We start from the raw sequence: 27293 nt of genomic DNA, 5'->3' as shown, positions 1-27293 counted from the left end.
GAATTACTTTCCCCCGCACAGTACAGCTACCATAATTTTTTGGATTACATATAGCTAAGAACTTCTCTCCCACCTCACAGATCACAGTGACCATTTGTTACAGAAGCTTTTTTATTTACAGGCTGCTACATCCCACAGCTTTTGGAGTGTGCCGCCTCACAGCCTGGAAGCAGAGTAGGAAAGAAATATAAAACAGAACGTAGAGATTTTTTTTTCAGTTCAACAGACACACTAAGTGCAACGAAGCACAAGGAAAGCAGTCAATGTTTGAAGTTGAGCTCAGCTTGCTGCTGTCGCTTTTATGAAAGGAATGACTACATCACTAAAAACGCAACTGTATGGCTTGGTAAACTGTCTTATAACGAACATTCATTAACTTGTATAAGAACATCAGCAGATTCATAAAGCTCCTGGAGGGTAGGAAGACAATGGAAAAGATGGTAAAGAGCTATACAGCAAAATAAAACTATAAAAATAAAGCTGACAAGCTATCACTGCTGACCAGTTGGTCTCTTTTAACAGTGAAGTTAAAAGCTCACATGCCAATTCTTGGCTTAATTTCCATGGTCATTTAACCATAAAACAGAGTTACATAGATACATCATTTGATGGGCTAGAACAGCTCAGAGTATTGAAATAGAACGTAACTCATTTTTATCTATTCTTTAAGACAATGATAAAAAATAGCTTTTAAAAAAAGGCTTTTAAACCCTCTCAGTTACTGCCAAAACATACTCCTAAGAAGCGTCAACTTTACAATTATCGTGACAGAAGATATTTCAGTGTCTCTGACAGTTTAAAGAATCAAAGGAAACTTCCACTTAAGCAAAGCAAGACTGAACCCATAAAACATACATACTGCTTTTTGCTTTGAGCACCATATGATTAGTCATCTACAATGATGATAAAAACAGGTATCTGTCTATTCTTTCAGTTGTAAATCTTCAGTTGTTAGTCATGCTGGGAAAGCCAGGATGGAGAGAATACTATGATCTCGCTCACATTGACAAAATGAGAGTGTAAAGCAATGAAGAAATTGCTTATCTTGTTTTGATTTGTTGGCTTAAAAACTTAAGCAATGATCAACTTTATCCATGTTTGAAAACTGTTTTCACAGATTCTACAAAAGAGGAATATTATGATGCAATGTAGTGAACTCATCACACAAAACCAACAGGCAATTCTGAAGCAAGAGAAACCTGGATGGAGGAAATCCATTTTTGGCACAACAGTGACACTGGCTAGAAATAGGACTAAAGCATAACAAGGCTTCTTTTGTGGTCTGAGCAGAAGCATGTTAACGTTCAAAAGTCACTATTCCCTCTTAGGCATGTATTTTTTCTCGCTTGTGCTTTGGCATTTGCTTTGCTTTTCTCCCTTTCACTTACAGTCTGCCATCTTTGTGAGCCATCAAGATCTAAACAGACTAGTGTTATCTATTTATTGTTCTTCTTCTTCTTCTATCAGAGATAGAAGCCATCAAAAGAAGTCACATGATCACTATAAACAGTTTAGCATTTACACAGATTAAACAGAAACATCAGGGACAGAGACATCAGATTGCCAGTCTCAGATGGAAAAGAGTTAGAAGCATTTCTCCACAAAAGCGTAACATCTTCAGAACAAGTCACACACTAGTCTATGGCCTGGTCATGGTTAAATTTCTGTCCTTTAAGATAGGACAATTATTTTAAAGTAAAAGAACTTTCTTATTCCATTGCTTGGAAGCAAAAAAAAAAAAAAAAAAAAAAGGAGTGAAAACCATCTCTACCCTATAAGCAAGTCAAATCTCCAGAAATTGAAGTTTACTTTTAATAACTTAATTAAAGTTATTAAACCAGGAGATGTTAAAAACTGAATGATAATGAGATTGATGCTCTGGAAAAATGATACTCTCTGTGGCAAGTGACTAAGTTGTCCTTGGCCAGTAATTCCTCTACTTTTTTTGACTAGTAAATACTTCAATAAGAATTTATTCAAAAGGAACTCTCAATCCCCCAAGCAACTAGAAAACAATTACAGGCAGCTATGTAACAGAGTTACTACAGAAGGAAGTTTTCAATACAGTGAGACAGTTCAGGTATGATGCTACTATGCAGCAAGGACTAACTTCCAGGTGGAGAATACCCACTAAAATTAAAAGTTCTAAGCTCAAACGAATTTGTATACTAAGGAGACAATCATGAGATTATCACAAGTATCGGGTTAGAATACAGAGACTAAAATGTCAGTACTCAAAGCTATGAGGACTATGAACTAGCTTTCTTGCCAGGATGTATGACCTACAAATACTGATTGAGTGCAAATATAGGCTGTAGCTAGGAAAAACACTGCAGTGAACCAGTGTACTGACAGATTTCCTAATTCACAAACTCCAAATATTGGCCCTGCTGAAGGCAATTTTAGTGGTGCAAGACTTTTTAGCTGTTGCATTATTTTGGGGTAAGCAGAATGAGCCAGAAACGATACATTTCCCCTTCCAAGAACGTACCATACTATAGTAGACCTTTTCCCGTACTGTACGGTGTACGTTTGAATAATCTCCAAATCCACAGATTATGAGCTTCAGCATTCCTTTTTTTTTTTTTTTTTTTAAATATAGTCTCCTATTCATATTTCCAGGTTTAACAATTACAAATAGCCAAGGTTTATACTAGAAAGATAGCTGGAGAAGAACCAGCAACTCTCATTCAACAGTTCCACAGGTAAAAGAGACTCAGGCACAGCTATTTTTGATATAACCTATTCCTAGCTGAAAGTCTGTATACAGGAAGGCAGAGCTTTTCTATTTTCTCACTATCAAGATGATAATGCAGTGCTTCCGTCATCCACAGCGTTACCAAACAACAGTTTGGCTCTGCTTTTGTTTCCCTTTCAGGATACTCTCTTCCTCAGAACAAGTATCAGAGGCTTATTTTTACATCCATCTTGCTCACAACAAGAGTAGGAAGTGTGAAGTAAGCTGGAATTTTAAATTGCAATGTCAGTGTTTAGAAGTCTGTTTCGTCACTGATATGTCTTACTAATATGCCTTACTTAGATTTGACTACACAGTTCTCTGTAGAACAGTCTGTTATAAACGGCTTGTCTTCTGTAGAAAACTTAGCTAACAAACTGCAAAAACGCTGGACTATCAATACACAAACTGTTCCATAAAGCAAGCTTCCATCTAAGAAGTGTAACATTAACATTTCTTGGAGAGTAGATGCCTCAGTGCATCGCTGCAGAGAGAGTGTTATTTGTAGGTCACCAGTTTCACTCTTGATCAGCTTAACAGGAATTAAACACCATTTCAAACTAAGATGTTTGACAGCTCCTACACAAGACAAGTGATTTTCAGCATTAGTTCTTGCTCCTACATCACCAATTCATTGCTACACTTTGAATTTGCTTGTAAGATGTTCAGAACAGGGTTTGTTTCAAGATGTATTTACACAGGGCAAAGCACAGTGAGTCCTTCAGCAACAGATTTCTGCAGCATGAGACACTGTCATTACTTTTGCAAGAGTTCACAGTATTAAATATTCACTGAAGCTAGAGGTTTCAAAAAGACTGAAGACAACAGTCATGATTTAAAAAATACGAAACTGTCATTTGGCTTCTGGCTTCCCACATAAAACTGATACAATTTTAGAGTGAACCTCACCCAAAATCCGCTGCTACACATTCAAATTGCTATTCATGTAATCAGCCTACATCCTCACTTCTGTTTACCACCTCCCTTTGATTCAGGCTTCTCCCTAATAAAAACGTTTCCTCTAAACAGACAACCAAGTTGCTATCAATAAATCCGAAAGACATCATGGTCCATTTGCTGAGTAAAAGCAATGTAATCAAGTCAATCCTCTGAGACTGCACACACTTCCTAGAAGGCACACAGCTGTACTTCACACATTCAGGGGTATAACATTTGAATTTTTAGCTCGTTACTCAGTTTACCTGGGCAGTTCAGAATAAACTATTTCACAACGAAGTAAAAGTTTGATGGTTCTTATCAGAGTCAGCTTAAGCTGGGAGAACTACAAGACTGAAATTGACTCATTATGGTCAACCACGCCATTAGTTAGTAACTGGGTCAGTGATTAACGGTAACAGAATCTTTCCAAAATAAAGTTTGTTTATGCTACCAAAAAAGCTCCACTTAATTTGAATTAAGTCATTCTTAAAGCAGAAAGAGAAGAAAAAGGTTCTATAACAACTGCTTAAAAATACCCTGTAACTTGAAGAAGCAACAAAAAACATTTAAAGGGACATTAAATTCATCACAATACTATCAGACAACACAGTCAGTTCCTTTGCTTTTCCAAAAAGAAAATATCTTACACATTAGTATCAGTTCTAATGCAAAAAAATTTTGTGCTATTCAAGCACTATTAAACTCAGATACGGAATGTAAAGACAGCTTTCCTGCAATTGCACAGTTTTCCCTTAAAATACACTAATTTTCCCCTCACACACTCTTACAGATTTAGGAAGGTTCTATTTGTGCTTTTTCCAAAGAGAGCAAAAAAAAAAAAAGTGCTGAATCACATGGAAAATTTAATCCCTAAGTTGTACAACTCAACACAGGAAGAAAAGGTGAGAGCAGTAATCAGAAAACCTATGCAAAATTATTGCCAAACATCATTTCCTGTTTCTGAAATCTCACTGAAAGATGTTTATGATGTCTAAGAGTAGCAATGCAATAGTAACAAACAAAAGTTATAAATAACCAGACTAATAGAATTTCTCTGATAAGCATCTAGAATTTTCATATGACAAACCTTCAAAATAGCCTATATTAAAATATAGTGACTGTACCCAAGATTTCTATTTTGTTGAAAAAGACATGTTCGGAAGAGTACTATAGGACAGGATGCAGACAACAGCTGTAGCACATCTATTCTCTTAAACACTAAAATTTTGCTGCAGCAATAAGCAAATGATCAGAAAACATGTTTATACCTGTAAAGTAGCATTCAACTACCTGCAGAGATGAAAGGAGCTACTAAATAACATTAGCTTCAATTTAAATGCCTCTATAAGTTTATCAGAGGCCCATCTGGCAATAGTGCCAAAAGTAAAAGTAAAGATTTGCCTGTATTCACTAGTCTGAGGAGAGCTCTTATGCCTGAGAAGACCAGTTGAGAGACAGAATATAAAGCAGTAAGACAAGAAAATAGTACTGGGAAGCATTAACACTAGTGCAACACTGTTGCTGGCCTCTCCTCACGGCCCTTTTATAACTAGAAGAAAAACCCTAGATTGGAAAGAAATTAAGTTGAGTGAGGGGACAAGAAAACCTCCTTTCAGGATCCGTGGTGCAAAAAGACTAATGCAGCATATGACTCTACACAGAGGAAACAGAGGGGGGAAGTGGAGAGGAGCATATAAAGGGGAACAAAAAATAAGACAGAAATAGGGAGGGAGCAGACACACAAAACAAGGAACAGACAGGAGTTAGCACAAAGCAGTGAAAAAAGATAATGAACAATAGAGAGAAATATGAACCAAACCCTCTCTCATCACCGGAAAACATGAATTTCTCTTTCTGAAAACTAATCTCTGGTTGCCTGACTGACTACAATTCTCTGACACCACTAAATGCTGTAAAATACTACGGAAAGTTATACAGCATGCCTGTCTTCTGTATTGTCCCAGGAGAATTTGGTGATAAGAAACCACATCACAGACTCTGTCTGTTTTGTGATATATCCTGACAGATTTGCAGGAATACACATAAGGCTGTCACAACAACAGGTCTTTTCATGTTTCTGAATATGTATGTATGTATGTATATAGGAACATACATGCTTGTGTATTTATGCACATATATATATATATATAAAAATATACACATGCGTATTTTTATACACATATATAAAAATCACAGAGTACAATGCTGATATCTCTATGAATCAGTCACACATGAGGAATTCTGTAACCAATTTCCTAGTGAAAGAGAAAAGAGATGTTAAAATAAAAACACTACCTGCCAACTAAAATACACAGACACTTACATGTACATGTTCAGATGTCATACAATCTCTAGAGTGAAGTTTATTTAGGAAGAGTGCCTTAAAAATTTGATTTTTGTTTCTGCCATTCTGTTTCTTTTCTTTTAAGGTCACATTCGGCTTCTGTCAACATTATTTTAAGACACAAATTTTTACCTCAGCTTAGTCCCAAGACTTTCTGTGGAGAGATGACTTGGATACTAGACAAACGTTCTTTAATATTTTCATTCTGTACCGGCTTCAGCCTTCTGTATACATAATATCAATACAATACTAAAAAAAGTCTGCTGGAAGGAAAACTGTGAGTTTCCCTCTTCCCATAAGCTAGTACTGTGTTACAACTACCGTGCAGAGAAACCTTGGTAGTATAGGGTAACGTTTTAAAAAAAAAATCAACACTCGGATAAAGCAGTAGCTGCCATCTGCCTGTGGAATTGTTTCAGTGGCAAATCTCCATGAAAAAGCGTAGATATTTCAGAGCCACTTGTTCCATAATCTTAGGCCAGAAATAAGACAAGCCAAAACAGATATGGAAAGACTGGAATATAAATAAAATTGTTCATCCTAAGATGCACTGATGCATTCCCGTCAGAATTCTTGTACAGCTTCAAAGGACTTGAACGGTATCCAATGACTTAATTGGATAAAAGCATTAGAGTGTTCTCTTCCTTACAGAGAACATGGCACAAAATCAGGCCTTTTAATGCCAACAAGGGCAGGCTGAGTGACTACAGATAGCAGAGGTAAAAGGGCAGCTACCAACATTGAACTTTTCTACAAACTATATTCACTTCCACTTCACATTGCCAAAATAACTTGCACTTTTCTGTGTCCTCAGGAAATAGATTTTTCTGATAATTTAACAATCTTTAAATTAGAAGTTTTATGAATTTCTTATAGCTTATAAGAACTTATAGCTATAAGCTAGTATGAACTGATTCTAAGAACCACACTTTCTTTCCCTCTCTCTATGAAGCTTCAAGTCCTGAATTTGGTAGGTTAACAAAAACTGTACTTGCAACCCTGACACCTTGGTTGCTCACTGACATTGCCTACAAAGGCACTTAGCTGTCCAGCCATGAGTCACGTTTGTTTAGTTTTCTTCGTTTGGTACTAGGCCACGAAATTCCAGGTCCAAACGATGAGACCAAGGTAATTCCTGCCTGGAGAATGCATGACATTTTATGTATACCTGAGCATAAAAAGACCAATCCTATGATGATGTAGAGTAAATAAGCTAGTATATGCGATCATGGGTTTTAGCAGGAACACATTAAACAACTCTGGCTCCATAAAATGGGGCTTACAATAGAAAAGTTGTAAGGAAACAGGCCCTTTAGTGCTAAACAGTCTGTGCTAAACTTCAGTGCTAAACTCTATCTGCTGATAGAGAAAGTTATGAGTAAATTTCACTTCCATCAGGTATGGCTATAGGAAACAAACTAGGAATAGACCTGAATACGACGAGGCAAAATGAATCAAGCACATTTTCTGAAGATGACTCTGGCTTCTCAAAGGGTTTCACCCAAAATAGTCTCTATTGGCAATCTCAGTTTTAAAATATACTACCTTTATTCTATATGACGAACATTCTCCCAAATCTGAGTCAAATATGTACGTTAAGTACTTACAGCAGTTGTGCCTTTAGAGAGGTGCTGACATTTCCATACTGATCTGATCTGTCCTACTCCATTAAGCTTGGTAGGATAAACAGCTCTGATTTCATTTGCCTTTTAGGAAGCTATCCTCATAATCCTGCTTTAGAGGAAGAAGAAAATAGGGAGCAGAGACTGCTCCAACTTAAAATAGTTACTAACTCATTCTACTCTTAAAGACGTTTGGATTATTTTACTTCTCTAAAACAAAAAGGTGCTGTCCAGCAACTCAAGGCGTGCCCATCCCCCAGAAGCTCTGTCCTTTTTTGTTCTAACAGATTCCTCCATTATTCCGAGATAAGCAGGGGTCTTTGGGATGACTTGGTAAAGCAGTAGCAAAAGAACTGCTGGAAACGTTCTTTACATTACTCTAAAATTGCTCTAGTATTTGTGCTGTGCTCAGCGCTATTAACCTTCAGAGGAACGGAAGAGAGCAACGGATAACCAATAGTTGTGAGCGGCTCCTGATGTAAGCTACAAAATCTTAAAAGTCATCTTTCACCTGGTATGGAGCAGCACCACCTTTGCTCAAATGCTGCAGTAAAGGAGGAAATATGGTGCTAAACTAGTTCTCTAGTCAATCTCTCAATTTCTTTACTGTTCCGAAGTGGCACTGTGCACACATTTTGTAGAGAGAGGAGCAACATGGAGCAAGTCCAGCTCTTCACTTAGACACTAAGAATTTGAATCTGAAACGCAGGTCTTTTTGGTCTATCTCCCTAGAGTCTTAAAGAGCATCATTTCCCAAGAACAGAGAGGGGAGAAAAAAAAACTACAATCATGCATCTTCCCACAGATCAAATACAGTCCTGTGTACAACAGATTAGACTGCATAAAAATCTTAAGTTTAAACTACATTTGCAGTCATCCCCCCAATGACTCTGCAACTAGAGTATTCTTCTGCAGCTAATAACTGACGTCTGCCCTAGACGCAAGCAGCATGAACTGACAAAACCAAAAGAGTAGTTGAAAGTAATTCCATCTTATCAGTTTTCTGTTACAGTACCTAGAAGTTAGTACTGTTTAAAGTTTGTTTTCTTTGCTAAAAAAGAGTGAAATCTTTTTAAAGTAAAATTTACCTGCAGAATCTGTTAACCAATTTAAATTTCAGTATAGTATTTGAGTTAACTTCTCTGCCAAGGAGGATGACCAGACTCCATTCTGGGTACACAAAAGACCTTGGACACGCTAGGGCCCACCAATTCTCCATTACTGTGTAAACAGCCTTGCTTAGGAAGCTAATCTTAAGTCAAATAACCTTTCATTACATATTTTGTCTGATTTTCAAGTTAATTAGAAAGACATTTCAAAAAAGTTTGAAAAGAGCAGTTGCAAAAGAGATCATACACTCAACTTGCCACAAATGCTTGCTCTCTACTCCTTTGTCTGATAATTTGTCAGGTTTCCACGTCTAACCACACAGTTGGTCAGAACAGCAACTTTTATATACTAGAAAAGTAAATTAACTGGACTCAGATAAAATATTCTTCAATTGAGTCGCTGCCTTATCAACAAATTTATAAGTATACCTAAGACGACATTCTTTATGTGGTCATACATGCTCAAATGATCCCAGGAGAAAAAGTAACTGTGCATAAAGAAAAGTAAGCATACATTTACATTATAAGTTCAAACACTGAAATGTAGTATTGACTAGTTACTACCTATTTAGGTTAAAATATTTACTATGTAGACCAAACTTGTCAATAATTAAACACCACCATGAAAGAATTGAAAAAGCATGTTTAAATCATATGCAGTCCGAGAAGTTTTAATAATTTATAAGTTATTACAATAAGCAACTTTTTTTAATTCAAATGATTATCTATTACTTTCAGTTAAGAGCTGAACTGCATTTACATTTGAATAATCAATTTTATTTAGCTATTTTACATCTTAAGTTAGTTTTAAAATTACTAATGTTAACAAATACGTCTCTTTAGGGTAGCTTATATAACAGAATAGACACAACATGGGCCAATTTGGGAAGCACTAGAAAGATGTAACCTATTAGCAAGTTCTACAGTATTAGAACATCTCATTAACAAGCGCTATCTAAAAACATTTCCAGAATGAGGGGGAGAAAAAAAGTAATTTCTTTAACATGAGAAGCGCAGAACAATTAACAGTAGGAATAATAAAAAAGAAAAATTACACTCAAATATCAAGCTTGTAACAAATGTTCTTTAACAGTGAGCAGAAGATTGTCCCTACTTGCATGAGGGCTGTAGTCTACTTCCCTCTCCTCTGCGGAGAGAGCGAAATAGGGAGTGATAAGGGAAAAAGAATACTGAACATCCAAATGCTTATGCTTTTTCCTCCAGTATAGGGTGTCATACCAGAGAATACCAAACAAACAAAAAAAGCCCAGAAAAAGAAAGGCTTTTTTTTTTTTGCTACTGTTATTGAACTCAGAAAACATTAAGAATTGAAACAAGACGTGAGCATGAGGCACAAAACAACCTTTAACTTCAGGAAATAAAGAGTTCTGGAGGATTTAAAAAAAAAAAAAAAAAACACACCACACCCTTTGTCTGGGTAAATATTTATCAGAATAAATTGCTTAGCTGCAGCACCATCAACTGTATTGGCTGTTTCTCCAAGAGACAATCCCGATTTCTGAGGTCTGGTCTGGGTGTTTCACAATCACTTTAAATGAGTAAAAATATATAATACTACTGAAAAGACAATTTGTTTCTGCTTTTTCTTGTCCGCTTACTCCTCCTGATGCGCTAGCACAAATGTTTAGGGACCAAATGGTGACCTGAACCTTATTAAAGCTTAAGTTTTATTTACAAACCCCAAATACTAGCTTAACTTGGAATAGTTCCCTGATTCACCCCAAAACCATATGAAACCTTGTGCCTGGATCAGAAACAAAACATAAGGACAGAAACAGGCAGCAGTGGGAGAGTGAGACACGCCAGTCAAAATGCTAATACCTCACTAGGAGGATCTCACAAGCAGACTCTCCTTTTAGGTAAGGCAGAAAAGGCTACTCCATTATTAGACCAGTCAAAATCACACATTTAAGACTCCCATTTAGCAGCTTTTCTTCTGTCTGGGATACACAGGTACCTCATAGTTGAAGCAGGCTTTGCAGACACCCATATATTTGACCAGATCATATTTTACTTAGTGTCTTAGAAACTGAAAAATTTAGATAACGTTTTTGGAAGTCTTGTTTTCAAATTTAAGGGATATAGCAATCGATAACCCTGTGACATTCAAAGAACTTGCACTCAAGCAAGTCAGCAACCTAAGCAACAGGGAGAGGTACATGGTTTCCAGCTTCCCTGAAAAACTTCCTTTCTGAGTCAATGTTTTCCTTTTTCTTGGAAGAATCAGGAAAAACAACACTTCTTAGCCTTAACACCCCCTAAAAACCAAAAGCTATGAGTCCAGATGGTTGTGCAGAAATTTCAGAGGTCAGCAAACAAGAATCATGAAACAGACAGAATAACTGAAATAACATGGCAAGCTATGCAGAATGCCAACATTATATAGAAAAGTATCAGTGTTCTCATATGAGGTAAATAGAAATGATATGAGTTTAATCCAGTGTCATAAAAGAATTTAATGAATCACCTAGAAACAGGTTTAAGATCCCCACAGATTAAAAAGAATCCCCTTGAACAGCTGCTCAGCAGAAATTTTTTAAATTGTGCTAATATTATATTCACCAATGCTTCATTATGTTTGACTACCTCTAAAGTTGATTCATAAAACTGACATAAGTCAAATATATGTTCAATAATAAACTATTTCAATTCAGTTTTGAGGTTTATACCTTACTAAACTCATTTAATGTTTAAGCACTAGTCTTTTCACAGCTACCAACTTAATTAACTGTTAAAAGAACCCTAGTTAAAATCTGTTTCCACAATTACTTTACTAGTTTTTAAGAACATATTGCTGAAATGAATACAAAAACATGTTCTGGATACTGCAAAAAAAAAAAAATCTTTTGTAGAGTACCTGTCTACTAGATAGTCTTATATTTATTACTACTCACGAACAAATAATTCAAAATTCATCACATTCTTCTGCTCATTTGCAGTTTTTATAATTTGCTAAAAATTAAGATAAGACTATTTATGATTATGTAACATAGCTACATAATTGACAAATTCTAATAGACACAGAAAGGACTTGCCACACAAGTTTAAACAAGTGCCACACACTTGCTCAAAAAAACCCAAATGAAAACCAAAAAAAATAATAAAAAAAAACCCTTCAGCAAAAAACACTCAGGAAAGCAAACAAAAAGGGTCTCACAAGTCTAAATGCATTCCCCCTAAGCATATGGATTTTTCATTTTCTGAAAAACTATATAGCCTATGCCACGAACAGCTTCACTTAAAAATGAGTGCAGCTTATATAAGCACGTGGCAGTCATCACAAACATTTTTACTGATGGCAATACAACCAACAGCAGCAAAAAAAAGGGGGTGAGGGAGCATGCTCAGTTCAGAAGGTAGCATTTAGAAGCTAAGTCCAAATACTGGGCTTACTACAAACTGCTACTGAAAAAACTTAAATATTCAGCAAAGGACAATCAGATACAAGAACTACAGTACACCAATGATTACGCTCAAGCACACTTTTCAGAGTAGCCCAAAAAAGAGAAATTTGCCACTGTCACGAAAGCAGTGTTTTCTGTAAGACACGTCTCTGCTATTTAGAATCTCCATGATGAGATGATTGGCTTGATGGATGAGGGGAGGGCAGTGGCTGTTGTTTATCTTGACTTCAGTAAGGCTTTTGACATTGTCTCCCATAACATCCTCATAGACAAGCTGGTGAAGTATGGGCTAGATGATCAAACAGTGAGGTGGACTGAGAACTGCTGGGCTGAGAGGGTTGTGATCAGCAGCATGAAGTCCAGCTGGAGGCCAGTCACTAGCAGTGTCCCCAAGAGGTCTGTACTGGGGCCAATACTGTTTAATATTTTCATTAAGGACACAGAAGATGGTACGAAATACACCCTCAGCAAGTTTGCAGATGATGAACAGAGTGGCTGATATACAAGAGGGCTGTGCTGCCATTCAGAGGGACCTCAACAGGTTGGAGAAATGGGCACAGAGAAACCTCACAAAGTTCAAATAAGGGAAGTACAAAGTCCTGCACCTGGGGAGGAATAACCCCAGGCACCAATACAGGCTGGGGGCCAACCAGCTGGAAAGCGACTTTGCAGAGAAGGGCCTCAGGGTCCTCATGGACAAGCTGAACATAAGCCAGCAATGTGCGCTTGTGGCAAAGAGGCAAACGGCATCCTGAGCTGTATTAGGCAGAGTGCTACCAATAGGGCAAGGGATGTGATTCTTTCCCTCTACTCAGCACTTGTAAGGCCACATCTGGAGTGCTGGGTCCAGTACTGGGCTCCTCAATACAAGAGACACACGGATTTACTGGAGCGAGTCTAGCAAAGGGCCATGAAAATGATTAAAGGACTGGAGCACCTCTTTTATGGAGACAGGCTGAGAAAGTTGGGATAGCTCAGCCTGCAGAACAGAAGGCTCAGGGGGTATTTTATCTATGTTTATAAATATCTGATGGGAGGGTGTCAAAAGGCCAGACTTTTCTAGCAGAGCCCAGTGACAGGACAACGGGCAACAGGCACAAACTGAAACACAGGAAATACCACTTTCACACAATAAAATATTTATTTCCTGTGAGGGTGGTTAAGCACTGGACCAGGCTGCCCAGAGAGGTTGTAGAATCTCCATCGTTAGAGACACTCAAAACACAACTGGACATGGTCTTGGGCAGCCTTTTCTAGCCAACCCTGCTTAAGCTTAAGGGTTTGGATTAGATGATATCCAAAGGTATCCAACCTTTGGCCTTCCAATCTCAACCTCTGTGATTTTGTAAAATGTTAAGTACTTTCTTTCCCTCTCCTGAATCAAAGACTATGATAAACGCTTATGTTTAAGGTTTTTTTTTTTTTTAAGTTTTTTTTTTCCTAGAGCTCTGTAAGTACTTTAAAAAGGCCTTAACTATACAATCTTTCAAAAAGCATTGTGGGAAAAAACAAGACAAAAGACAATTCTTTAGAGTGGTTTACTGAAAGAACAGGATGGACTAAACGAAGCCTTCACATGTAGTTTAACAGGAATCAGTGGAAAAACATGGAAAGAGAAAAGGGCTGACTTTTTTTCTTGAACTGCATTTCATGTAAGATTGGAGCTGCAATTTCTTCTGATTCTCTCCTGTCAGCTCTTTCATGACCCCTCCCATCCAGTCCCTATGGATTCCAAGACTGTGAACAGCAATCCCCACAATGTTCTCTTCAGTGAGATCACCAAGGACAATTAAAACAAAAGGTGGATTTTGTTTGGCTTTTTTTTTTTTTTTTTTAAACAAAGTACACTGAATATTCCCTTTGAGAAGACATGAATTCCTAAAAAAGGTGAGAGAAGTAGGAGCTCTTTCCAAAAAGAGAATCGTCCATCAAACAGAAGATACCTGGTCATTAATGCTAGGTTTGTCCTCCTGCTAACAGACAAACATGACAGCAAACTGCACCAGGACTACTAAAGAGGAAAGGCCTCAGAAATTAATTGTACAGATAGGAACCAAAGAATGCAACTTGTTGTCTCCCTGCCCTGATCACATCTTGGGTAACATATGCTCTCAGGAGGCCTGTGACTTAGTTTTGTTACAACTTGTACAAAAAGTGGTATCAGTTAGGGAAAAGCAGCTTTCAAGCAACTGAAGGTTCCTCCAGAAAGAGCAGTACCGTTTGTCACAGGACTAGCAATGTCTGCTGTTGTTGGTACTAGCGCCCCACTGAGTAACAACAGAAAAGATCAGTGGAGATCACTCAGTATCAGCATTAGTATAGGGATACGTCATCCAGCTAATGGTAATAAAAGCACCAAGGCTTGCTCCAGAGTTGCTAAGTTTCTTTCTTGCCTTTAGATAACTTAAAGTTGTCCTCCATAGAGGCTGCTAATTTATCCCCACTCGCAGACCCTTTCCTCATAGATGAGGAAACGCTCTGTTTCAACACTTACTTGGTTGACTTCTTTGATCCCTCCCTTTTCTTTTATACACTTATATATAGTAGAAGGTCAGTTCTAAAGACAGATCAAGAAGGCTGTTCTTTCTTAGGTCTCCTTTAGGCCTAAGGCTACCTTCGCCCTCATTCACCTCAACTCCCAAATCTGGAAAAGGATTGGCAGGTAGGACCCTTACTTGACTTGGAACTTTCCTTAAAATAAAAGAATTATTGATTCTGTCTAGCAAGAGCTTCAAAAACATTTGCAAAGAGGTAGATTTAACTTAAGAGGATCTATATTCTGCCATTTTAAACAACTCCATTCTACTGCAACAGGTATGGTAGAGACAGTTATCTCCAATTGTCTCTCTTTCTTTTAACCTGGATATTCCAAGAAACTTTAAAAAAAAAAAAAAGTTTGTCAAAAAATGTTAATAAACATGAAAGAAGGCAGGACCTTACGCGGACTTCACCTCATTGTCTGCTAGCAGAACTGTCCCAATGGCTTTCATATGGAAGCAAGAGAAAGTGCAAAGCGTATACGTCATCCTGAACAGTTACTCAAAAGCTCATAAACTCACAAAACATGAAACATTTGCAGACCTACAGTGAGATTCATTCTGAAATAGCTGTGTAGATCACTGACACACATGAAAAGGAACAGTGAGCAAACTTCTACAACTGCACTTTCAGAACGTTGTTCTAAAAGCACAAAACAAAGCGGAGATTCAGAGTAAAATCACCGTTATCCGAGGCTGTCCATTCGAAGCTCTCTAATGAGTTGCAACACTCATGCTACTCTAAAAAAGCACAGACAAAAATGTCTTGTTTCAAAAACTAAATTTCATATATATGTTCTGAGTTGTTACCAACACTCACTTAGCAATTCCACAATTATTAAAACAATATCCGTACATTGCTGGTTCATCTAGCAACAAAAAACCTGATCTGTACCAGGAAAGGACATAACGCTGTACAATCAGCCACAAAACAATAGACAGTTTTTAACACTTTCAAGTCAGCAGCTGAGAAAAAGGTGATACTTCACCTAGCAAAGCTTGCTAGCAGAAAATGAACCCATTAATGTTTTTGAACAAATATGAAGCAACACAGAGAAACTGCACAAAATTAACACTTTAAAAATGACAGGTCCAAATAAGGCAGTCTAGCATTAGCAGCATTAAAGTTAGAATTACTCGATCGTACGATCGAGGTATAATCTTAAGAGTTCCAGGAAAGAAAGGTAGGTACGTTTCAACAGCAAAGCTCCAGAAAAGATCTAGTGCCCGGCATGCTATTTCTGCAAGCTGATCTTCAAGCATATAACATGAAGGATAAATTTTAAATTAATTTCAAAACTTGCACAGAATCCAGGTAAGCAAAGAACAACCCCTCCTGCTTGCTCTGAACTCCTATTGATCCCCCACCCACTGCTGAAAATCAAGGAGGAAAACAAATCCCTAACGCTTTCCAAGCATTAGAAGAAAACATTCACAGCTTGAGTTAAGCCAAAGTATACAAGCTCCCTACAGAACAGTAAGATTTATACTTCAGGATTTATACAATGCCACAAACAGAATAAAACAAGCCTTTTGCCAGCCATTTGCGAGCTACTTTCAGAAAGCTAAAGATGATGCAAACCAGTACAAATTTTTCAAACAGATGAGACTTCAGGAAAAATACATTAGAACATAACCAAAGGAAAAATGAAAGCTTAAAGCTGCAACTAGATTCAAATAATAGCCCTGCTGGGATCTTGTTATCAAATTTGAACAGTAAACACAGAAAACATTTTAGAAAAGTATCCATATTTTTTTTGGTGCCACAACAACTGAGGCAAATGCCGGCAGCATTAATTTTTTTTTTCCAAAAGTAACCATAAATTGACCATGATTTCACAGAAACTGTGCTATTTTTCAAATTAATACACATTTAAGTGGATATACAGTTTAATTTGAAAGTCAGTATTTCACTAAAAGGTACTGAGTGTTGAATATGATTGATTGCATGCAACCTGCTGAAAAGTGTTTTTAAAAAACTGTTCCTAACTATCCATCAGTAAGCCCACAGACAGGTAGGAAAACATCTATTCTTAAGCTATGTTAGTTAGGTTATTTAACACTACTATAACAAAATAACCTTTAACCGTAGCCTGCAGCTTCACCGTTTGCTTATAAACACAGTCTACTTTATACAATCTCAGAAAAGAAGAAAAGGAGAAGTAATTTTTCCTACTATAGAGTTAAGACAAAATTAAGACAAAACCTGGTAATATACTGAAGAAGATTTTAAAATATCACTATTTTCAATTCAGTTCCTGAATAAAATAAAGCTCACCTGCAATCCAAGAAGTAATGCTACTTAAGAACACAAAGCTATATATAATCTTAATAGAGACAGAATTTTTCACTTTTATACTGTACTGTTATGTTGGCTATTATGAAACAGGACCTCAAGGGGGAAAAAACATTCAAAGTAATAATCAACCAGATATATGAATATTGAAAAGTTAGTTCAATCTGGATACGAAACAGAAGCGCACATAGTTTGAAAATATATTTTCAAAAAGAGAGAAAGAGCAAGAAAAGACAAGTATTAACTCACTGCCCATCATGAACTACACGGTTTATTAGTAGCATTCTAACTCTGCCTCATCATCATATTACATACTGAATTTTCCCAGATGTATTTCAGTTTCTCATGCTAATAAAAAGGTCTCGGTGATTCTCTTCCGGAATTCAACAGACTCATATGCACATCTACTAATACCAAAGTGCCATCTTTTAAGTACTGACTGACATAGCATAGCTATGACAAACTATCCATCTCATACAGAATAAGAACTCAGAAAAGCTAATCAGTACCACAGAGCCTGCTACCAGAACAGTATCTGGTCTGACTTATGTCTTTAGTTAGAGAGACATATTTGCATAACTTTACTAGCATAATTTGGAAACCTTTCAAAGGACAGCTTTGATATATTAAGCTTTGGCAGAATACAAGAACCTGTTCTGGAAATGTTATGAACCAACACCTTCAACACTTGCGTAAGTGAGTCTAAACTTTAAAAAAGAATTTCTAAACTCTTATCTTTCCATTTAGAAAGAATGCTTCAAACTCGTGAACGAGGACTATGACATCACTGTACGCTCAGCCTCAACAAAACGATCCTTGGTCTCTCACAAGAACAACATGGCTAGCATCGCCCTTTAAATAAAGTTTAGTCTGTTACCTCCATAGAGAAATAAGTCTATGGAAAACGTACATCAGACAGACTGCTGTAGGACTGAGAAAAAAAAAAAAAGAAAAAAAGACAAATATCAGGAAAGTTCTGTAGTGATTTGAAAGTAACACCTCAATAGAGCAATTTACTGTGCTAACCAATACTACCAATTCCCAGTTTAATTTTATTTTTCTGTTTGTGTAAAGACAATAACAAGGAAAGGAAAAAATATCAAAAAACCTAAGGCATGAATATTTCTACTTTATAAACTTCAAAACACCTGCATTCCAAAGTTGTCAAAAAGGTGCTTATGAAAAAGTCTGAGGCCTTATACAAACTCCATCAGTTTCACTCTCCATTTGTTACTTGCCTTTTAAATGCCTCATATAACAAAAAAAAAACACTTTCATTATAAATACCTTTACTTATATTTGTGTGCACCCATATACATACACATCAGACATCGCACTTACTTCAACTCACTGTAGTGATTAAGAACGTCTATATGATATTCTTCTCGAGTAAAACGTGTCCTACTGTAATTGAGTCAGATGACTAAGCATACATGACAGATTTCATGCTATTCAAAATTTACTAGATATGATCAATTCTGGATCACCATTAAAATATTTTCGATGTCAAAGAAGAGAATCAAAGACTTTTGCTTTTATTGTTAGTCAGTGATTTTGTTAAAATATGGCAGTTGTAGAAATAAAGATTTAAGCTGTTATCCCACTGAATGCTATAACTCTTTTCTGAAAAATAACTCAATAAAATACCTTCTCAAGTTTTGACTTATGCAGTACAGTACATAAATAAATATATAACCTTGACCCCAAATCTGGTATGTAAAACCCACATACATCACATCACTCTCGGTGCAATCGACCAAGAATACTTTCGCAGGTCATGCTTTACGGCTACTCACTAAATTTCAAACTAACTATAAAATGAAAAAAAATCACAGGATTAAAACTAGCAGAAAGTGTCTACAGGCCAATATAACCAAAAACTTAATTTCATTCAAGCACTACCTGTTTTTCGAGAGGGGGCATGAATAGGCAAGCTATTAATGGATAACATTAAAAGTCATATTCACGTATTCTCTTGGACAAATTCAAAGGAATCATTTACAACTAGAAACTGTTACTCCTCTGCAACTCAATGAATAGAGCACAGCAAAGTTGCAGTGTAGATTCAACCTATCTTGTCTTCCTCTACATGACAATTCATGGAAGCAAAAAGGACCCTCGATGGAATCCAGAAAAAAACAGGAAAGAAGGGACGCAGACCTCACAGTACCATCTGTACGGTTAGCAGCAAGCACTTACAGTAAAGTTTATGACCCAAACCGGATTTAAAAAGTTAAGCTTCATAATATGCATCCATCACTCTTATCCATCTCGTTGTACCTAAAACAAAGATTTAAAGGCAGACAGAAATTCCGATTTTACTGCCTTTTACCAATGTGTGTAAAAGCTATGTTAATAATTTTATGGACAAACTCAGACAGTCAATATACACATTGATATAGACTGTTGTACCATTCTTCAGACTGCTGCTATCAACTGACACCATTCACAGGACAGGACAACGGGCAGACGTTAATAAATGTTGTGAAATACTTTATTTTTAAGAATCCTGTTCCTCTCTCCCTAGTAAGAGGAAATGAATTTAACATTTCTTCTTTTTATATGAACTATGTTAACTGAAAATATACCAGGGGGTGGGGGAAGGAGTGCTATTCTCATAGATATGAAAAACAAAATTAAAGCTACCAGAACAGATACTGACCTTTGATCATATAAGCTTTACCTATAGTTCTTTTGCACTAAGCCCTCTCAAAGCAAAACAGATCAAGTAGACCTGTTACAGAACACAGGCCTGTAAACTTCCTACTCAGTTTTCTAGTCATGAACATCAGCACTAAAAATAATGGAGTCTATCAATAAAACAGCAGGAAAGGTCAGCCTATTCGCTCTTAATATTTATTCAGAATGGAGGAAGAGAAGAAAAGAAAAAGTTACTGTAGAACATCAAGTTGACAAAGGTTAAAATGCAGTCACTATAAAAGCATTACAAATAGTTGTCTTTTTAGCTGATTTCTAAAGTGAAAAGGAATATAGTCTATATTAATAGCTTATTAATAGCATCCTGAAACCAGTTAACACTTAAACCTTCAAAGGTAGTTTTATGCATATTCATACCTATTTGAAGACAGTGTCTTGCTTTACTTTTTGCACTACCTTGCAGTGTGGCAAATCTGGGCCATACCATTTTTTTGGTGACAGGGATTCTCTAAAGCATAGTTACTCTCAAGCCATTTAAGCAACTGCCTTTCCTCTCTTTGTTTTCTCCTTGCTAAGCAAAGGAAAGAACAGCCAATATTAGATCACAAATCATGTCTGAATGAAGGAAAAAATGCACCAACTGCACGGTCAAACGCTAACACTGAAACAGCATCAAGCCATAAATAGAATAGCATCCTTCTACCACAGCCAGCTATTTAAAAATGAAACAAAATAAATAATTAAAAAAATATATATATTTTTTCCTCTGAAGGGCTGATGTAAACAACCAGATCTCAAATCTCATCTCAAGACAAGACCCTGGACGGAGCATAACTAAGGCCTTGCTACCTTTGGGGCCCTTCTACGCCCAGAGCCAAACCACAACAGCATCAGCATCATATTGCAGTTAACATGTCGAAGAGGCAGTGGCAACTCTTTTACCTGCAATTACCACACTGGAAACAACAAAAGCGGTATCGGTGGCCTAGCACGCACCGCAGCCCCTGTTAAGCGGGCAGCAGTACGGGACCCCCTGGCAGGCACCCCGCCACCCTCTCAGAAAGGCCCCAAAAAACAAAGACCAAAGTTTTCCCTGCTCGGGCAGCGAAACACCAGCCAGGATACCCTCCCGTCACCACACCCCTACCCCCGCAGAGGTCCCCCCTCCTTCCCCTGCCCCCATCGCGGCCCGTCTCCCCCGAGACCAGGCAACCACCAGCGCCAGCCCCCGCCCGCCCCACCGCTCCCCTGGCGCGGGGGGGGGGGGGGGGTTACCCGCCGCCCCGGCAGTGCGCAGTGCCCGGCGGGGCTCCCTCCCCCCGCTCCCTTCCCACCCCACACCTCCCCCTCGCCGCCCACCCGCCCCCCTCACCGTGCTGCGCTGGGGGCTCGGCTCCGGCGGTGGCTGCATGCCCGCCCGCCCGCCTGCCTGCCCGGCCCCTCGGCTGAGCCCCGGCTCTCCGGGCAGGGCGGGGGGGGGGGGGGTCCGGGGCCTGGGAGGGGAGGGGGGCGGGGGGGCGACCGTTGGGAAGGGGGCGGCACGCGAGGCGCCCGGGCGGGGCCCCCCCGCTCCTCCTGGGCGCGAGCCGGCGGTGGGGGGTAGGGGGGGGAGGGGGGAGGGCGGGGAGCGGCGGGCCCCCCCCGGGGGAGGGTGCGCGGAGCGGGGGGAGGGGCGGGGGCGTCTCCGAGCGACGCCGGGTCTCGGTGAAGGGGGGAGGGGGGGAAGGAAGGGGGAGGGGGGCCTCGAGCGCGGCCGTCAAGCGCTTCCGGGCTGCGGGCTGCGCCGCACGCTCAGTGTCGACGGCTGAGGCCGCCAGCCGCGCGGCGGGGGGAGAGGCCCGGCCTACGTCGTCCAGGCACCGACATGGCGCAGCCCGCGCCGGCTGCCCCGGCTCTCGCGAGACTTGGCGGCGGAGAGGGAGGGGGGGGGAATGGGGGGGGTTTGAACGTGCGCGGTAAAAAAAAAACGAGCGCTGGGCAGTAAAGGGGGAACCGCAGGAGACGGGTGAGGGGGCGGGGCTGTGCCCTGCGCGAGCCGCCGTTGGCGGTTGTTGGCCGGCCCTCACTGCCGGCCCTCTGCTGCTTCAGCGAGCGTCAGTGTGGAAGAGGTACTTGGCCGCGGGACCCGCTCTTATCCTCCCCCCCCTCCTTTTTCTTTTTTTTCCCTTTTTTAATCTTCTGAGGGTTTTTTCCTTTTTTAATCTTCGTTTAAAAGGAGTTTTAGAACCAGATTTTCTGTTCTTGCAGGCCTGCCTGGCATGACTTCCAAGGGGGCTTGCTGACCATGCTGCGACCTTTATGTTATGCCTAAACAAGTGCAACAAAAGAAAGGAGAGATGTACTTGGCAGCTTTTGAATCGAGTAATAACTAAGCCTGGCCCCCCTTTGTGTGGTGCAGACAGGCACACAGTGTGGCAGTCTGAAGTGTTTATAGCCTCACTAGGGAAGAGAAAGTATTAGTGTGCCAAACGCACATCCAAGGATTTCAGACACAGAGGCAGCATAGTGGAAGCTAACATCCTCGTTTAAGGGGGACATTCTTGTCACAATGGGCATTCTGAATTTTAACAAACTTTTTTCTGAACATGGTTAAGGTTTCTGTGGGGTTTTGCTTCTTGCAATTATCAAAATTTTGGGCATCATTTTGCAAATATTGAAAGTAACAATAAAGTATATGGACTTGAAGTCTACAGTACAGTTCTTATTGACATAGCAGGGGATAAATACCAGCATGAAAATACTCATAGTTTGTGTTCCTACCGTAAACTGTCATCATCCTGTGCCATTCTGAATAATGTTGTAGCTCCACTTTCAGTGCAGACTTACATAGATGGATCCAACTTGGACTTTTCTTTGACACCAGTGGAAACTGAAACGTTCCTGTTGAGGCAGAGCATTGCAGATGGTTTAGTGAGTGCATGTTTAATTTTTCATCCACACACTAGGCCTTTGTTTAGGATTAAGTTCCTCTGTTTGTGTGCCTGTGTAAACTGGTCTGAAGTGTCTCCTTTAGAGTGACAAAAATGCTGTGGGTTTTTCTCTTTTTTTTTTTCTTCAAATATTATTGTATGTTTAATAGCATCTGTCTTACATAAATTATTTTTTATCTTACCTGTGAAAGCCGCAGAAACACCAAAGCTGCAGTTTTGCATTGAACTTCTCCAGAGCAGACATAGAATTCCTGTAACCACCTTCTTTCTCTCTCTGGCAGAGGTCTAGGAAGTGCAAGGGAAAGGGGTAAACGGGGGTGTGTATCTTGTATTGCCCTTTTTGGCTCTTCATGTCATCTTCCTTATGCTGAAGCCTTGGCTCCTGTGTCAGAGATTCCTTAAAGAAAGTTAAGGAATTCTGGGATTCTAGTCCCTACATCTGAAACAAGCCAAGCCTGACTAGTATTTTTAGAGAAGATGTAAAGCCAGTAGGCATTATCTTAGTGCAGCAATGCTGTTAGCCATTAAGACCAGTTCTTATCCTATATTTGGAATTAATATCAGGATCCTAAAGCACACATTCTTCAGGTAAATACATAGTTTGCAAATATAAATGAGTGCTTTCTGACCCAATAAATAATTCCAGTAGCTTTGTTTTATCTCTCACTTTTTTAAAATGTAAGAAGCAGCCCTTTGCCATAGCTGTTGATCCTTATCAGATCACAGCCGGTGGCAGTGTCCATAATCCAAGGAAAAAAGACTCTGTTCCCTGGATTATACATACTGTCATTGGCTTCTGTATTTTTTCATGTGGCCCAGCCACTGTCTTAGTTCATCCTGTCATCTGTTGCTTCCAGATCTTTCAAATTAGCATCCGAGTCAAACCTTCTCACCAGTATTTCTCCCTGTTCCTCTGTAAACTCCATACAGTTCCAGGCTGCTTCTCTTTGGCTGCTTCAGCAGCCAAGCTCAGCAGCAGCCAATGCTTTATTTTTGTTTGGAAATTATGCCTTTCTTCTGCAATGAACTGTGATGGAAGACTGTCATGTGACAATTGCTTGATTTGTCTGTACTTGTCCTGCTCGGTGCAGGAGTGTTCCAATAGAAATCGAAGAGGCTTAGTATCGTGTTTGTCATCTGCCTTTAGCCACTCATAGATTTTGAGAGCAGGATTGTGCTATGGGCAAATTAATCAGTCCTGAAAGTTAATGAGTAGTCATAGCAGAGTCAGTGATTTGCTCAGGAATTTCAGAAAAAATCCTAAAGGGTATTAGGTGCCTGATTACCCCAGAAATCATGTATGTTTTGTTGTAGATGTTTTAACTTTGCTGAATACATCTCTAAAAGGAGTTTGTTTTGTTGCTCATCTAGTTCTGTCTCCTCTTATCCATATGACAACTACAACAATTGATTATACAGAAAAGTAATATTAGGAAAGTGTTTAATGTATTTTTAGCTGCTTCTAATAGGATTTAGCAGCTGGAAACAAGGAGAGCTGGCACTGCATAATCAGGACAGTTCTTAGACAGCTGTTTAAGAACCAGAGTATCAGAGCGCTATGAGCACCATTTTTTTCTGTATTTTTAAAAGATGCAATATATATGATTACAAATTAGAGAAATAGACCTATTAAAAAAGTAACTCCAAGTAGAATGGGATTCATTGTTAAACTCAGCTCTGTAATAACTTCTAGATGAAAATGCCCTCCTTATGTCAGTTATTCCTACCCATATTTGAAAGCCCTTCAGTTGGGATTTAAATTCTGCAGTACATTCATTTCTGAGCAGAACAAAAATGTGGTTAGTTCTGCCCCACCTTTCTCTTTATGAATAGCCATCCAAGAAACTCATTTTCCCATTTTGGAGAAAAAAAGCAATTTTCTGCATGCTTGTGCCTACGAATTGCATCTAGAAAAGTATCTTGATAAAATGGCACTCTAATATTCCATATTTATTGTGTCTGAATAGTTTCTATACAGAGTTAGTTCAGTTTACAAGTCTAAAGAGTGTTTTTTTTTAAATGTAAGCACTGTAAACTGCATTTGGAATCCAACAAGTCAAACTGAGTTTTTTTTCTCCCTGTTACATCATGGTCAGTAGTGTGTAGTTTCTCATGGAGATATGCCTAGTGGTTTTATTTGATGATGCATAAAGGAGGTGAATCCATTTGTCATAGTTTTAGTTACGCTACACAAGAAGAAGTAAATTTTCCTGTCCTTTTGTAATTGAAGTAGACATCACTATGAAAAAAGCTACGAATGTATAGAGTAAGGAGGTATCATTTTTCATATCCATATGGAAGGAAATTTTCCTGGAATGAAATCTAAAGAAAGTAATCTGTAGGCCTGTTACAAGATCTTGTGCTAGTGTCAAATCCTGCTTGCTGTGATAGTTCACTTACATACAAGAAGTTGGAGACTTAAGTGTCTAAACAGAATTATTTAGCTATAAGCCTGCAGAAGCAGAGCTCAGAGTAAAGGATATCCTTTTTACAACATTTTTCATTCCACCTCAACCATTAAGTAGAAAGTTATAGTCCTTGTACAAGCCAGTTTAAAATTCTCAAATCATCTAGCAATTCTTTTAGAAATCTCATGTCATTGATTTGTAAGACCATTTCAGTCTTGCATTACATTTTAAGGAATGTATCCTTGACATTTTCTGGTCTTAAGGCCATTGAATTCCATTCCCTTAAAAACAAAACATAGAGCTAAATGATTTTACTATGTTCCAAATTTAGTTTAATCTCTATTAACCTGAACATAGGCATCATCCTTTGCCCTTTTCTTTTTGGAGTAAGGCTATTCTGACTCTACTACATGCCTTGATTAGTTTTCGAATTTGTATCAATCATGTGACTCTGAGAGGACAGTAGAAAATGTAGCAGTCATCGTGGATCAATGGTCTGTGATTTCAAAATGACGATATCTTGAAATTTAAGAGTAACAGCAATACTAATGTTGAAAGGTCAAAATGAATCTGTGAGAAAATGGAAAAGGGTCATATGAGCACTCAAAGTTTGTTACTTTATATTAAGGTAGAGACTCTTCTCTACCTTAAGTTGCAAGTAGTGCAAATCCAAGCAACTGTCATTTGATATACCCTGTGGAGGGCTAGCTGACAAAATTTGGTGAAACTGTTGGTGTACGTATGAATGTATGTATATGTACAATAAGGGAGAAGAGAATAACCTTTATTATTATCTTTTTTGTGTCTCTGTTGTGCTCGAGCTTTGAGCTAAAACACTGCAATGACAATTGCATATATACTGGAAAGCTTTCAAGGTCTACCTTTGTGTTCTCTGGCATTGTGACTCATTCCCAGGACAGCTAGGAAGCAGCAGCAGGATTCTACTGTTGTTTTGAAAATTATCTTTTGATGCGGAGTACACAGAGATACTGCAAAGAGCTGTAGAACTTATGCCAGCATGCACCTTTTTTGGCTTTGATTCTTGTTTGGAAAAAAGCTGTAGAGCAGTCCCTATTTTTATCTTTACAATCTTTGTAACTAGGTTTGTGCTCTTTTACGAATTACTAGCCTGTGATTTGGAGGAACTAGATTCTGCAGAAGTACAGCTTCTCCACAAGCACGCTTAGAAACATATGAAAAAACTGGAAGTGTTCCTTTGTAGAGTCTTCTGCAATTGCCACAGTTTTAGTGGAATAATTGTCACTAGGGCTCCTTGGTGTTGAAACAGTAATGAATCAAGCCAGCAATAACAAATATAAAATAAATGTAGTAGCATAATTATTTTCTGAATGTTTGAATGGGATATATGGAATGAATGAACTAGAATTAAGACTTAAAAACATGCTTGTGTACATATATATATGCATGCATTTTTATTACTAGAGCTCAGAGGATTTAACACTACGATTCAAAGAGAATTAGTGATTTTTCTTTTCTTTTCTTTTCTAAACTCCATGAAGTCTGTATATGTCTTTTGAATTATATATATGTTTGTATGTATAATTGATTCCTTTGGGAGTATTTTTCATTACAACTAACTTTGGTGCACTGGTCAATTCCAATTTCTAAATATCTACGGTTTCCCCCACAGTAGCAGGAATTTAAATTAATGATGTCTTTTGCTTCTTCTGTGCCAGTGCTGTTGTGTGGTACTACTCTGTTCTATAAAGTTGCTGTCCTTTTTTATCTTAGATGAGGCTATGCTTGTGCAGTGGACGAATATTTGTGTTATACAGCTATATCTAGACTAGTGAACATGTGATTTGTTAAATTGTAGGTAAAAGATTTTGAAAGTCTTATGGATAAAAGAGCTTACATTTGTGAATTGTCACAAAAGAATGTATGTGCTTTTCTTAACTTTATTAAGATGCTTTCATGGATTGCCGTCCATTCAAGGTTTGAGTAACATTTTTGCCTTTTTTTCTATAAGCAGATCTAGTTGCATCACATCGATATTTCCATCCAGATTTTTCACTGAGATGTGACATTCAGAAGGGAGATGGTACTTTTGAATTGTACTGACTGTTTGACTAAACTCATAATCAAATACTGTCAATTGCCCACTCATTGCTCAACGTCAATGTATCCTGCAAACAAGAATACCAGCAGATAACAGATTATCGCATCAGGTATGGTTGCTGGTAAGAGGGGTCGGAATGATTGGGTCAGAAAAACCCAATCTGTAGAAATGAAATTCAAATCCTTGTAGCAATGTGTAAGAGTTCTCT

The 27293-nt window shown here is 38.5% G+C and overlaps 1 protein-coding gene across 2 annotated transcripts in view; it reads right to left on the bottom strand.

Moving 5' to 3' along the window:
• The window catches only part of TAB3 (TGF-beta activated kinase 1 (MAP3K7) binding protein 3), a 47386-nt gene extending 26189 nt beyond the window's left edge, over positions 1 to 21197 (bottom strand). For both annotated transcript variants that reach the window (XM_068917060.1, XM_068917061.1), the window contains exon 1: positions 21040 to 21197. The gene's annotated coding sequence lies outside the window, so the exon portion shown is untranslated. The remainder of the gene's footprint in view (positions 1 to 21039) is intronic.
• Positions 21198 to 27293: the final 6096 nt, after the last annotated feature.

This window comes from Struthio camelus, chromosome 1 (assembly GCF_040807025.1).
Source record: "Struthio camelus isolate bStrCam1 chromosome 1, bStrCam1.hap1, whole genome shotgun sequence".
Classification (NCBI taxonomy): domain Eukaryota; kingdom Metazoa; phylum Chordata; class Aves; order Struthioniformes; family Struthionidae; genus Struthio; species Struthio camelus.
This window is presented reverse-complemented; position numbering and strand designations above follow the sequence as displayed.